Below are 14,221 nucleotides of genomic sequence, written 5' to 3'. Positions count from 1 at the left end.
TATAGCGGTCACATCCGTTTCCGCCCACCGTCCGTTGCGTCGCCGGGTCAAGCCTCGTTCTGAAGGCTGAACAGACCGGACATTACCCATAATGCCTTAATTTGTAGTTCAACTCTAATTTAGGTGTATTTCCGCATGCATATGGTTAGTCCATAGATACCAGATAGTTATCTTTGCGTGTCATGCTGCTAATCTTGCGTTCCATTTTGCAGGAAAACCGGACATCGGGTGTTATTTGCCTTTTTAACAGCTTTATCCAAATTAGTTTGTGGGGATTAGTTATAACATTTAACTACAATCATTCATTTTAAAAACATTCATTCTAAAAACAGCGAGATATGTCTGACACTTTCTACTGTAAATTCATGGAAATTATATCATTATTCAATAAAATCACAAATTAATAGAAGTCAGTATGGAACGATCATGATCTATGAGGATATGTATATATAAGGAAAAAAAGGGGGAGAGAGACATAGTGAAAAATTACACATCGTGGACCGGGCAAATACCCAAGTCCTATTTGATCTCATCTTAAAGCCTTTTTTAATAGGTCCCCACATTCATGCATATGCTTTTGACTTTTTACTATTTTCCTTTCATAGAATCAAATAATCAAGTTCTAGTGGGACACTTATATCAAATACTATATACTCACAAAGAGACATCACATACTAATTGAATGTAGTGGTCGGATCACAATTTTAACGATATAACAATACAGTACAATCCCCCCCCTTATTTAATAAACCCCTCCCCCCAAAAGAAATATACCTAAACCCCCTCCCCCACCCACTCCACCCTTACTGGCAGAAGACAGCAGCTATATAAGATTTCTCAGACATTATTCAACTCGATTGTGTCATTAAGACCGTTTGGCATCAATGTACATAGGCGAAATATCCAATAGGCCTCTCTACTACAAAGTCTCTTAAAGCGGTCTCCCCCTCTCGCTGTTTCTTTGACATGTTCAATAACTTGTACTGTTATATTTTTTAGAATGGAATTTTGGCAGTTTGATATGTGTTTTGAGAGTGGGTGGTTTTTTATACCCCCCAGGATATTTCGCCTATGTTCCAGAAATCGCACATTGAGACATCTAATGGTACGGCCCACATACTGTAGGCCGCACCCACATTGGATCATGTATATAACATAAGGGGTTCTACAATTCACAAAGTCCTTTATTTGGAATGTTTCACCTGTGTTAAAAGATTTAAATTCTGTGGTTTTTCTTAGTGCTCCTTTACAAGTTATACATTTATCGTTCCCACATTTATGGTAACCCCATGGTTTCTTGGGTAGCCAATTTGCTACCGAACTTTTTTATATTTTCTTTCTTTTCTACAAAATGACTATGGACTAGTTTATTTCCTAAATTTTCCCCCCTCCTAAAGATGACTTTTCCTGTGGGTTCAATAGTACCTTTTCAGTATTCATCTTGCATTAAAAGGGATGTATTCTTTTTAATTATCTGTTTTATTTCGTACGAACATTCATTATATTGGGTGACAAACTGTGTAGATCTATCTATTTCTAGCGTGCTGGTGAGGATGGCTGGCTGTGGTGTATAGGGGCGTGTGCTGTAGCCCTGGCTGGGCAGGGGGGGGGGGGGGGCGGGGTATTCCAAGGGAGTGGTGGTGTGTATAAAGCTGGTCTTTTCCCTAGGAGGGGCGGGTTTGTGTATAACGCTTGTGTATCCTAAGGCAGAATCTGGCTAGACTTTGTGTGTATAACGCTGTCAATCACTCTTGTAACTCCGCCCAGCATTATACACACAGGTGATGAGTGACAGATCTGGCTAAATATATAAGAGATTCACATACAAATATACTGAGCGATTTTTAGCCCTGTGATCTTCCCCATCATCACTGCCCATACACGCCAAATCGCCCAGTGTGACTGTGTATGGACCTTTACTGTACTATAAGAGGCCGGAGCCACACCACTGTTGGAAAGACAGAATTCTCTGCTAAATTCCATGCCTTCTTTCTTCATGCATTTGCCAAGATTTCTAATAATACCCCATTCTCACTGCTAGCATGTCGACCCGGTAATTTGCCTTTTAACACAGTTTTTTTTTTTCACTGTGAACGGGTCAACCCATGTCAAAATTCCCGGGTCTCCAACCCTTCTTTTTACCTGTGTTTTTGTGTGTCCGGGTATGCAGACAAGGGTTGACCCGTTCACACTGCAAATAAACCCATGTTAAAAGGCAAATTACCAGGTAGAACTGCTTCACCCGGGAATTTGCCTTAGCAATGAGAACGGGGTCTGGTGCCGCAGACCCTGGCATTAAAATGCCGGGTAAAAGCCACGTTGTTCACAGTGTGAACATAGCATAATAGTGTTCATTCTAGCACCCGCCATATTTGACAACCCATGCAGTTCCTCTTCCCCGCCTGGGGTGTCGCTGTATGCTGTGGTATTTCTAGCACAGGTCTGGTTTGAATTTCAGTGCTGATATACAGATGACACTGTGCTAGAAGCACTACAGCAGACAGCGACACCCCAGGCAGGGAAGAGGAACTGCATGGGTTGTCAAATATGGCGGGTGCTAGAATGAACACTACATAAGAAGCATCAGACTACTATTATAGAAAACTTCCAATTTCATTTTCATCAAAGTGCATGCTCTGTTCTAGGCTATGAATATATGGAATGAGGCAGATAATAGCATCAATATTGACAAGAACTAATATTAGCAGTACACAGCAGTTAACATGTATAGATGAGCATGCCACTGAAACATGCACACTAAACCATTTTAGGGCCCCTGTGATTTCTGATCACCAAGTTTATGGAGTCGGGAATGGAATCCATGCAAAATGGTTCATGATCTGGGAGAAAAAAAAGAATTCTGCCATTATTGTGCCGGCTCAAGACTTTGTGTAATCTTCCCTTGGTCAAGATGGAGCTTCAAGTCCCAAAGCATATGCTGTATGATTTGTATGCGAATGAGACACAGTGGTCGGCCAAGGATACTAAGTGCATCAGATGAAGGACGCATCATGCTTACTTGCCTTGGAAATGAAAATGTCAAGCAGTACGTTCATCTCAGAGCTGCCGGAAATCAGTGTGACCCAGGTACACCCATCTACTGTTTTGACAGGGACATGCTCCTATATCCACATATACTGTATTGATGAACTGGACACTGAATACAGGACCACATATTCAAATGATTAAGGGTCAGATGCACTAAGTTTCAAAAAGTGATAAAATGGAGAGTGAAAAACAGCCAGCCAATCAGCTTCTTTCTGACAAGTCACAACACCAGTAGGATAGCGCTCACTCCACCAACCATATATTTAAGTTTACCAAAAAGGGACCGGGATACCCTTAAGAGTGAGCAGCACCTACGAACAATATAATACCCATAAGGTGAGCGCAGTGTACCTTCACCAATCGCTATTTCTATGGGGTATCGCCCGCCGTGCGGGTTTTGCTGTATATCAAAATGCGGTAAAAACTCTGATAATGGGGTTTTTACTGCATTTCTGTTTTAGAGAATATCCCCCCTTGACCCTTATTTGTCTCGCACATGCACACTACAATCGGTATGCAAACGCAGTCATTTGATAATCAAACGGATTACCAACGATACGATTTTCATTAACGATATAAACAAGAACAATAATTATAAAAATTTTATCGTGCATATCGTTCAGGGTTTACCCACTATATCGTTAAGGATTTTCCCTGTAGTATGAACATGCAGTGAGATGTGACATCATCATCAGCGGATGCAAATTCAGCAGGGGTCCCAGTGATGTCACTATACTCTATTGTTTAGAGTGGCAGGTGGGGAGTTTGACTGGGGCGGAATGCATGTCAAACCATAACGCAGCTAAGGCGAGCGCAGGGAGGACAGAAACCTCCCGTGGAGCAGAAGGGCAATGTATATTGTTATACAGCGCCACCTATATTGGAGATGCTACGAAATTGAATAGAGTGTATATAACTTCACACTGAACTATGCCAATGGAGTGTACAGTCCAAAAGCCCCGTACACACGTAGCGATGGCAGCATTGTGCTGCGTGACACTGAATCACTCAGCAGACAGCGATGTATGCTGAGCAATCGGTCACTGACCGTGTTCTCAAAAGAGAGAATACGGGCGATGACTAGATATTTTAAGTATGCTAGAGATATATAGCCCAGTGATTATGACGCACGAGGCCGCGCATCTCCATGGGCCCCACACACACAGTGATTTGTGCTTATTTTCTAAGCGATCAAGTCAAATAGTTTGGAGAATAGGCAAAAATCGCTACGTGCCATATAACTTAAGATTCCTCATGTCCATGTCCAAAAATATATTGGACCAGTGTTCTATACACTCTGTATACGCACATGTTCTGTGCTGAGATCTGACAAAACCATTCAGTCTGTGTTTATTAATATTATAAAGGGCGATTTCACTGTAATTTCTAAGCAATCTAACTAGACCGCTTAGAAAATGACCCTACATCACTCCGTGTATAGGCGCCATAGCGATAGCGATGCGTGCTGGATAAATCTAGTTAACTGTCAGTTGGGGCAGCGTCCTCACCGGAGAACACTGGCCCTGACAGATCGCTCAGCACACAGCGCTGACACATCGCTGTGCAGCGATGTGTGCTGAGCCATCGTCAGATCGCTCAGCAGTGTCGCCCTGTGGGCATATATTCAGTGTATTTTCATGGAGATTACATTTCTCCAAGGGCATACTAACACAGATCATCTATCAAACAACAATAAAAGCACAATAAAATAAATGCATGTAGAAACGGTCCCACGGAAAAGAATGAGGGTCACAGCCACATTCATGTAGATCAGGCATGTCCAGCTGTTGTGAGACTACACATCCCAGCATGCCTTGCCATAGTTTTAGCATTCCCTAATAGCAAAACTGTGGCAAGGCATGCTGGGACTTGTAATTTTACAACAGCTGGAGGGCTGCAGGTTGGACATGCCTGATGTAGATGCTACAAACCATCGAAAATGCTAATAAGCCAACTCATTTAGGTGTTTTGAGGCCTTGTGTTGGGCATTACACTGGCACTAGGCAAATAAATAATAATAATATAAAACCAATATTATGGGAGAAAAAAACAACACAATTTAAAAAAATAACAAATATAGAAAAACATCTAAATAAATTGAGACATAATAGAATCTAAAATAAAAACACAGTTTACACATTAACACCGCCTTGTCCTAATGCAGAAACCTAGCTGCAGCCACACAAATGTGTAAACAAATACACAACATGTGAATGCAGCAATGCAGGCTTCATATCCAGCGCAGGCCTCGGTCCTTCATTAACACACCAAATATTGGCTATTGTTATATACATGACAGACAGACACTCAGAGAACATCCTTCCTCGGCAGTACCAGGCTGCACACACAACACCCAGCTCTTCTCATTTTGTCTGTGTGCAGGGTACATATAACAGATGTGATATACACACAGTCACATAGCATGCATGGTTGCTGGGGAAAAGGAAGGAAGGAAAGGGAGGGGAGGGGAGGGGAGGGGAGGGAGGGAGAGGGGGAGAAATAGAAATAATGGGGGAAATTTACTAAAAAAAAAAATTCATACGAAAATACAATTTTTTGGGGTGTATACGTATTTTTGGCATTTACTATGCCAAAAAAAAACGTATTTTCATATTCTTAATGATGGGACATTCGTATTTGTATTTACAAATACGAATGACTACACCATCGATAGAATACGACAGGAATCACCATTCAAAAGAATGGTGGTTCCTGATTTACTAAGCAGCCGTATTGATAATACGGCTGCTAATTGCCGTGAAACAGCCACGAAAATACAGCAGGTCTTACATGGAAGCTCTGAAGTCTTGATCCGCCGTAGTCCAGGGCTTCTTCCAGCTTCTTCAAGGTGCCAGCATTTTCTTGGAGCTCTCCGCGTCGGACTGAGAGGCGCAGAGATCCTTCATCCTCCGCACCTCTCATCAGAATGATTCTATTGGCTGCTAAGCGCAGCTTCTGATTGGCCGCTAGGCGGCCAATAGAATCATTCTGATGAGAGGCGCGGAGGATGAAAGCTCTCTGCGCCTCTCAGTCCGATGCAGGGAGCTGCTGGAATCGCCGGCAGCTTGAAGAACCTGGAAGAAGCTGGAAGAAGCCCTGGACTACGGCGGATCAAGACTTCAGAGCTTCCATGGAGGACCTGGGTGAGTTAGATTTCCATCCACAGGTCCCCCATGGATTTCTTCGGACCCCGGACCAGATGACGATGCCGACATGGAGATCGACATGGTGAAGAATGCCAACATAGATCCGGACCAGGACAAGGCACCATATCAAGACCCTGGGACCTACCTACGGGATCAAGATAGGTAAGTATCAGTATGTGTGTAATGTATGTATTAAAGTTTTATTTTTCTTATGTGTCAGTGTGTGTTTATTTTTTTTTAACTGTGGAACTACAAGAGCCAGCGGGCCCTTTAATGCCCCACAGGCTGGGACTTGTGGTTCTCCAAGTCCCAGCTTGCGGGGTAGGCTTGCTGGGACTCATAGTTCCACAGTTAAAAACAATAGTTTATTCTATTTTTTTACACACAATCAGCTCGATGCCCACCGCCCAGGGGCATCGAGGACAGTACCAGGCTTCAGCCTGGTTAGGTAAGTCCTGGAGGGGGGACCCCTTTATTGGGGGGGTCCCCACTCCCACAGGGCCCCTGGCCAGGCTGACTGGTCAGAGGGTTAATGCTTTGGCCGGGGGGACTTGTATAAAAAGTCTCCCCCAGGCTGTGGCATTACCCTGCTGGCTGGTTGAGCCTGGGGCTGGTTCTTAAAATACGGGGGGACCCCTAGTCATTTTGTCCCCCGTATTTTGGGAACCAGCCCCGGACCTGGAGCCTGACTGTTAAAAATCAGGGAACCCCTATTTGTCGGGTTCCCTGATTTTTAATTACCGGCCCCGGCTCTGTCAGCCTGGTGCTGGTTTCGGCTGTGGGGTAGGGTGACCAACTTTCCAATGGCCCAACCCGGGACAGGTCTGGGCGGGCTCGACACCCCCCGCGCGCGCGCGCGCACCAACCGCCGCGCCCCGCCCGGAATGTCGGGTAAGACACTGTAACGGAAGCTGTTGCGCTATATATAAGACGCTGTAACGGGATATGCTGCACACTATATAAGACACTGTACCAGAATCTGCTGCTCTATATATACATTTACAGGTCACAAATAGAATTAGGCCCCAACATGTCTTTGAACAAATGAAGGTGCATTAGCCACAAGTACAAACCTAGTAGGCCCCAACATGTCTTTGAACAAATGAAGGTGCAATAGCCACAAGTACAAACCTAGTAGGCCCCAACATGTCTTTGAACAAATGAAGGTGCAATAGCCACAAGTACAAACCTAGTAGGCCCCAACATGTCTTTGAACAAATGAAGGTGCAATAGTCACAAGTACAAACCTAGTAGGCACCAACATGTCTTTGAACAAATTAAAGTGCAATAGCCACAAGTACAAACCTAGTAGGCACCAACATGTCTTTGAACAAATTACTGGAACGTCCTCCTCGAGGCGGCCAGGCCTACTAGACTACTCTCTGACTCTCACTGTGAGTGTGAGAGTCTCACACACAGGCTCAGGCTGAGGCGAGCCGCTCAGCACAGCAGCAGCACACTGACAGGAAGCACGACTCACGAGCGAGCAGCGAGCGAGGGTAGGCCGCAGTAGGCCAGAGTCTACTCACTCACAGTCTCCTCCGCAGCTCCGCTCCTCCTCGCTCTCCCTCCAGGAGTCCACGCACTGCACTGCGCTGTCTCATGCGGTGGACGGTGCGAGTGGTGACCCGCTGCCGCGTCTCTCCTCGGCTCGTGGCGTGGCCCGGGCGGTGGTGGTGACGGACGGTAGTCTACGCGCCGTGGTCCATCTCCGTCTTCTTGCGCGCCTGCCCCACCCCAGCATGCGCAGCACAGCTTTATATGGGGAGTGTGTGGGAGGTGTCCGGCCGGGTCACGGGTGGCTAAATAACCAATAACAAGGAAGCGGGAGGCCGGAGGGTGGGCGTAAGAGTTCCCTCCCCTCCCCCTGACCCCCTCACACTCATTTTTATGCTGCGCGGCTGCGCCGGTAATTGTTTGCACGCGGAGGGATCAAAACCCGGGACTTTCTGCGTCCCGGCATGGGTTCCCCCGGGACGCGGGATTTCACTATTGAAAACCAGGACAGTCCCGGCAAAAACGGGACGGTTGGTCACCCTACTGTGGGGGGACCCCATGCCGGTTTTTTTTATTTATTTATTTTTCTTTCTTTTTTTACACCTTGCAGACTGCACGGATCTGACTGATCCATGCAGACTGCCTCCACTAATTCGTATTAGCGGCCGTATATACGGCCGTTAATACGAATTTATACGCCATCGGAGGGTTACAAAGCAGTCGTACTGTATTTGACTGCTTTGTAAATCCCCCTCCGGAACACGACAAAGCATACGAGGTATGCTGTCGTATTAATTTGTATTAAGAATACGAATGCAACTTTTTGCATTCGTATTCTTAGTATATTTCCCCCAATGTATCAATGATACGGAATCTTTTGGAATTTTTGTTTGTTTGTTTTGCTACCAATCATAGCATAACAATAGCACTGGTAACAATAGAAGAGGCTCAGTCAGCTGAATGGTTAATGCATTGCATACATCTGACATCAGGGTCTCAGGCCTGTGACTATCACCATGATCCCCCTGCAGTCCTGGCTGTGCACCATGCTTCTACCAGCAGCAGCAGGTGCTGGCTGGCAACTCTTGGCCTGGGGGGAAACATAAGAGAGTGGCCCTGGTGCGATAGAGGGCGGAATGCACCAAGCAGCGGTGGTACATACTGCTGCCCATCGCATATGTACTGACATATGTGATAAGCAGCACAAAGGGCAGCTCTCCTGATAAGAGCTGCCCTTTGCGATCCCCGACATTGCCTGGACGTCCCCCTGGAGACCCAGGCAGCCACAGGGCTTCCTGTGATGGATCCATTTCAAATCCCTCTCACAGCAGCGCTGTGGGAGGAGCCCGCCCAAAAGGGAAAAGCACATGTGGGAGAGAAATAGATAGCGAGAGAGAGTGCAATGGGGAAAGAGATAGCGTGAGGGAGCACAGTGGAGGGGGAGATAGCAAAAGAGAGTGCAAGGGAGAGCAAGAGAGCACGCAGGGAAGAGTGATGTAGTGAGAGAGTGCTCAGTGGAGAATGCTACAGCAAGAGAGAGAGCACTGGAGAGATATAGCATAGGGGAGGGGGAGATAGCGTGAGAACGAGGGGAGAGAAATAGAGAGAAAGAGCATAGGGTGAAAGATAGGGAGATAGACCATGGGGAAAGAGTGAAAGAGACAGCAAGGGAGAGGGAGAGATTAAGACAGCAGGGGAGATAGCAAAAGAGACAGCTGTGGATATAGTAAAAGAGACAGAAGGGGAGAGGAAGAGAGACCGCAGGAGAGTTTGTGAAAGAGACCATTAGGGATACAGTTAAAGAGACAGCACAGGGGAGTTAGGGGTGAATTTATGAAGCTTGGAGAAGTGTTATCTATCCCCATAAAGAACGTTATGAGCAAGGTGATAATGGTTCAGCCAATCAGCTACAATATGTAAATTGACAGGTAAGAGCTGATTGGCTGAACCATTATCACCTTGCTCATAACGTTCTTTATGGGGATAGATAACACTTCTCCAAGCTTCATAAATTCACCCCTTAGTGAGAGAGACAGCAGGAGAGATAATGAAGGAGACAGCAGAGTAGATGGAGAGAGTGAGAGAGACCACAGGGGAGTTAGTGAGAGGGACAGCAGGGAAGAGCGAGATAGTGGGAGAGACCACAGGGGATATATTGAAACTACAGCAGGGGAAAGGTACAGAAAGACCAGGGATCAGGGTCCAGGGACTACCTTTTTATTATGATGTGCAGTTGATCACAGGTCCAGCCTTCTCCATCCTGTGCGGAGGAGATTAGTAGAAGACACAGGAAGAGAGTTGGGGGCGGGGCTACTGCAGAGCCCGGGCAGGAAGCTGACTGAGCTGGGGGCCTTAAGGGGAACCTTACAGTCGGTGCTGCCTGCTGCTGTCCTTGCTTGGACAGGCTGAGTGTCAGCCCAGCTCCGAGTCCGACACACACTCAGAGCTGAGCACAGGCTGAGACAGTCTCCGTCCACACAATGTGTAAGGCTGCCTATGCGCGGCCATATCACACAGCTTGGTAATAACTAGGGACCTATAGGGCTTCCGTAGCCCTGAAGATCCACAGTTACTACTAGCAGTCTGTGATACGGCCGCGCATTGGCAGCCTTTCTACACTGTGTATATAGCCCTGCATAGGGTAGTGTCTAGATCCCATGCAGTTTAGGTAATTTTCCCATCATGCCCTGGGTCCACGTATACCTGGAGGGGGAATATAAATCTGTGGCGAGCGAAGCGAGCCACCGTGCCCGAAGCGTGCGAGCGTAGCGAGCCCGCGAGGGTACAATGCTGCAAAAATAAAACAAAATAAACGACACCTACATGAATTACACATAAATTTAAAAACGTTGTGAGGGCATCTAACAACTTCCGCCCTCACTGAACGTCACTTCCTGTAAGCTATACTGCATGGGAACTAGTCTCTACCCCCTGCATAGTGGGTTGTGCCTCCGGTGACCGTCCGATCGCAGCCGCAGGTACAGAAACCGCTGGACCACCAGGGTACTTCTTACAAAAGAGGTGGCCAACTGGCCTTGTACACTAGATGGCAGAGTTGCCCGGGGGGCATATGACATCCTGCCCCCCGGCCCAGCCCGCCCCTGAGCAGCAGAGACTGCCAGCAGGACTAGAGGGTGGCTGGGGTCTACAGACACTTAACTGTTAAGCGTGGAAAATCTTTCATGCAAAGGCAGCTGTTCATTGCCAGTCGTAGGGAGAGAGCGGAGGGAGGTCGCCTCGCATGACCACCACTGTGCTAGTGCTGCTGGCTGCGTGGAGTAAGGTTGCAATGCCCAGGAGGTGGCTGATGTAAGCGTTCCCGGCAGGACTGCAGCCTGGACAGGGGGGGATCTCCCCTGAGCCTGTCAGACTGGGTAAGGACAGCTTCTCCATTGCATGTATATGATCTGTATGTATTCCGTCTCTCTGATCAGCCTCTCCCCCTCCTCCAATGAGCATGGCATTCTGGGAGTGGCCGCGGAGGAGAGAAGAGAAGATGGAGGCGATGCGCCGCGTCTTCCCCCGTCATCTTACTACCTGCCTACAAGCACCTAGCTTGTGCGTCCTTGCTTCAGTCTGCCTGCTTGTGCCCTCAGGCCTGACGTAAGAGCAGTCCCGGATCGTGTGTGTGTGTGTGTATATGTATACAAACATTTCCATCAGGACATGACACCTTTTAAGATATGTAAAAATATTATCTTCTTTCAGGAAAATCAGACACATTAAAGATCTGTGGTGCACATCTGGTAGTTGGTCCCAATAATTGTCCCGCTTAGATGAGAGATCAGCTTATCGGTGGTAAAGGAAGGGTAAGTTTGTTGGTGTGTCATTATTTTATCTAAACACAAATGCAATGACTTTTTCCTATGTAAAAAATATATCAATGGGCCAGATGTACTAAGTTTGATAAAATGGGGAGTGATAAACCACCATCCAATCAGCTCCTACCTGACATGTCACAGGCTGGGTTAGAAAAATGACATGTAGGAGCTAATTGGCTGGTTGTTTAGTACTCTCCATTTTATAGCTTTTCAAGGCTTAGTACATCTTGCCCAATATCACCACAATTTGATGTTAAACCCTCACTGCTGACTTTATGGGGTGTATTCAATGCGGGCAGCGAGCCCCTGACAGCGAGCTATACATTAAGCAGTGCCGACAGGGCCGCCATTAGAATTGTTGGGGCCCGGGACTGACCTACAGTGGCACAGCGCCCTACATTACCGTCCGTCCGCACACACAAAACCCCGCGCAGCCTGCCTACCCCATTACTTACCATCACGCGGCATAGCTTCTTCAGCCTCCACTTTCGGTCAGACTCAGGTCAGGTCCGGGGCGCAGTGCGCACTCTGCAAAGTGCAGCCTGCAGAGTGCTGAGCCCCTCTGTGTCCTAGGCTCGGTGCTCTGTAGGCTGCACTGTGCATGCCTGGCTGGGGGGCCGGGAGGGGGAGGTGGTGTGCCACCGCTTTGGGCAGCTGCCCGGGCCCCTCCAGAGGCCTGGGCCCGGGACAGCTGTACCCAGGGCACCCCCCTGTCGACAGCCCTGAGTGACGATAGCTCGCCGTCAGATTATTCAACTCTCTCCCCTTCACGCGCCGTTTCCACCTCGCCAGTTCCCTGAGGCGAGGTGGAAATGGCGAGTGTGGCCATCATAACGGCGGGGCTTGCCACAAAATGGAGCACTCACTGCATTCGTGGGGAAACTCACTGTTTAAGGGGATCTGGATTTCTCCAAAGCATTGAGTTCGGCGAGGGGGTTTGGAAAAGCCATCCTCGCCAAACAAACACCCCTCGCCCTACAAACACCCCTTGCCGCCCGCATTGAATACACCTGTATGGTTTAGAAATCTAGACCTGGATCCGGCTAACACCCACATGTCCCATCTAATTATTTATATCCTCTTTATTATGCCGCTATAAATTGAGAACTATTAACATAACTCTTCCTTTGCTAAACCAGATTAATGTTTTATTCTCAAGACACTGTTATAAATACTCGCAGAGGTTTTTTCAGTGCCACAAATCCTTTTCCAGGATGAGCTGAATTAAAACAGTAATAAAACCCACAATAAATATGACTGTTTGTTTTAGAGCAGTATTGGAGTTTAGGGGATTTACTAGTATCAGGGTAGAACATAAAGCAGTTTATTAACCCATGGGGTCAGTGTGATACTGACAGGTGTCACAACAGAAGATGTACTGTAACAAGAGACTGTTTAGAATTGGTAACGGTGAGCTGCGGTTTTACAGTAGTGAAGAGTTTTCATGACAGTGAAGAAAGAGGTGTTTATATAAAGAAGGGGCAACATGCATGGGTAGAAATATTTGTGAACTGAACGTAGCAGCTGCCGGGTGAGTTGATGGGGTACCACAAGCGATTCCCCACCCTGACAGATGGGGGCCTTAAGAGCTGCAGTTATTCACGTTGGGTGAACACCTGCGCTAGTCTTCTTGTTGAGACCTGCGGTGAAGGCGGATACATCTGACCATGTCACCCTCCTCCTGTCATCCGTAGGACACAGAAATTAGTGTTCCTGCCCTTTTTGTGTGTGGGACTTTGCGCCTTCCACTGCCCCCCTGGTGCACTGACATCCCGTTGCAAGCGTTCTCATCAGCCCCCCTGCGTGCACTGAAATGCTGATGAACTCTCTGCTGAAAGCGGTGTGTGTCTGTTGTTACAGGTGCAGCCACCGCCCCCCCATGCTGTTACCACTGCTGAAGTCCTGAGAAGAGAGCGGCATGCCAGTTCTTTAAAGTGCAGCCAGCCCCCCCGCCCCACTGCACTGGCAGAACGCTAAGCTGCTCTCTGCTAGCAGTGGCTGTCAGTCAGCTCTTCCCGCCGGCTAAGCCTCCACAGACAGGAGGGCTTGCTGGGGTTGCTTTTCCCATTCTGGGTAACGAGGATATAATACCTGGACAACGAGCATGAAACCTTATTGGCAACCATGCATGAAACCTTTGGCATTGAGTAAGAAACCCCTGGCAATGAGCATGTAGGTAAGAGGCTCTTATGTGCCATCATATGTAGTCGCTGTTGAGGTGTGGGTCATCGTGTACGATGGGCATTACAGTGTGGGTCATCATGTGTGATGGGCATTACAGTGTGGGTCATCATGTGTGATGGGCATTACAGTGTGGGTCATCATGTGCGATAGGCATTACAGTCTGGGTCGTCATGTGCGATGGGCATTACAGTGTGGGCCACCATCGTGTGTGATGGGCTATACAGTGTGGGTCATCATGTGTGATGGGTATTACAGGGTGGGTCATCGTGTGTGATAGGCATTACGGTGTGGGTCATCGTGTGTGATGGGCATTACAGTGTGGGTCATCGTGTGTGATGGGCATTACAGTGTAGGTCATCATGTGCGATGGGCATTACAGTGTGGGTCATCATGTGTGATGGGCATTACAGTGGGGGCCATCATGTGCGATGGGCATTACAGTGTGGACCACCATTATGTGCGATGGGCATTACAGTGTGGGTCATCATGTGTGATGGGCATTACAGTGTGGGTCATCGTGTGTGA

The 14,221-nt window shown here is 47.5% G+C and overlaps 1 long non-coding RNA gene across 3 annotated transcripts in view; it reads left to right on the top strand.

The window, feature by feature from the left end:
- The first annotated feature begins 10,651 nt into the window (after positions 1-10,651).
- LOC146049805 (uncharacterized) overlaps positions 10,652-14,221 on the top strand; it is a 54,191-nt gene continuing 50,621 nt past the window's right edge. Inside the window, exons 1-2 of one of the 3 annotated variants that reach the window (XR_014466207.1) lie at positions 10,652-11,065; positions 11,400-11,500. This is a non-coding gene — a long non-coding RNA (uncharacterized LOC146049805). Of the gene's footprint in view, positions 11,066-11,166; positions 11,501-14,221 lie in introns of those variants that run through there. The other 2 variants (XR_014466208.1, XR_014466206.1) reach the window with 2 other exon arrangements.

This window comes from Crinia signifera, chromosome 12, assembly GCF_055691185.1.
Source record: "Crinia signifera chromosome 12, ASM5569118v1, whole genome shotgun sequence".
NCBI lineage: Eukaryota > Metazoa > Chordata > Amphibia > Anura > Myobatrachidae > Crinia > Crinia signifera.
The sequence above is the reverse complement of the archived record's forward strand: the minus strand, read 5'-3'. Positions and strand labels throughout refer to the sequence as shown.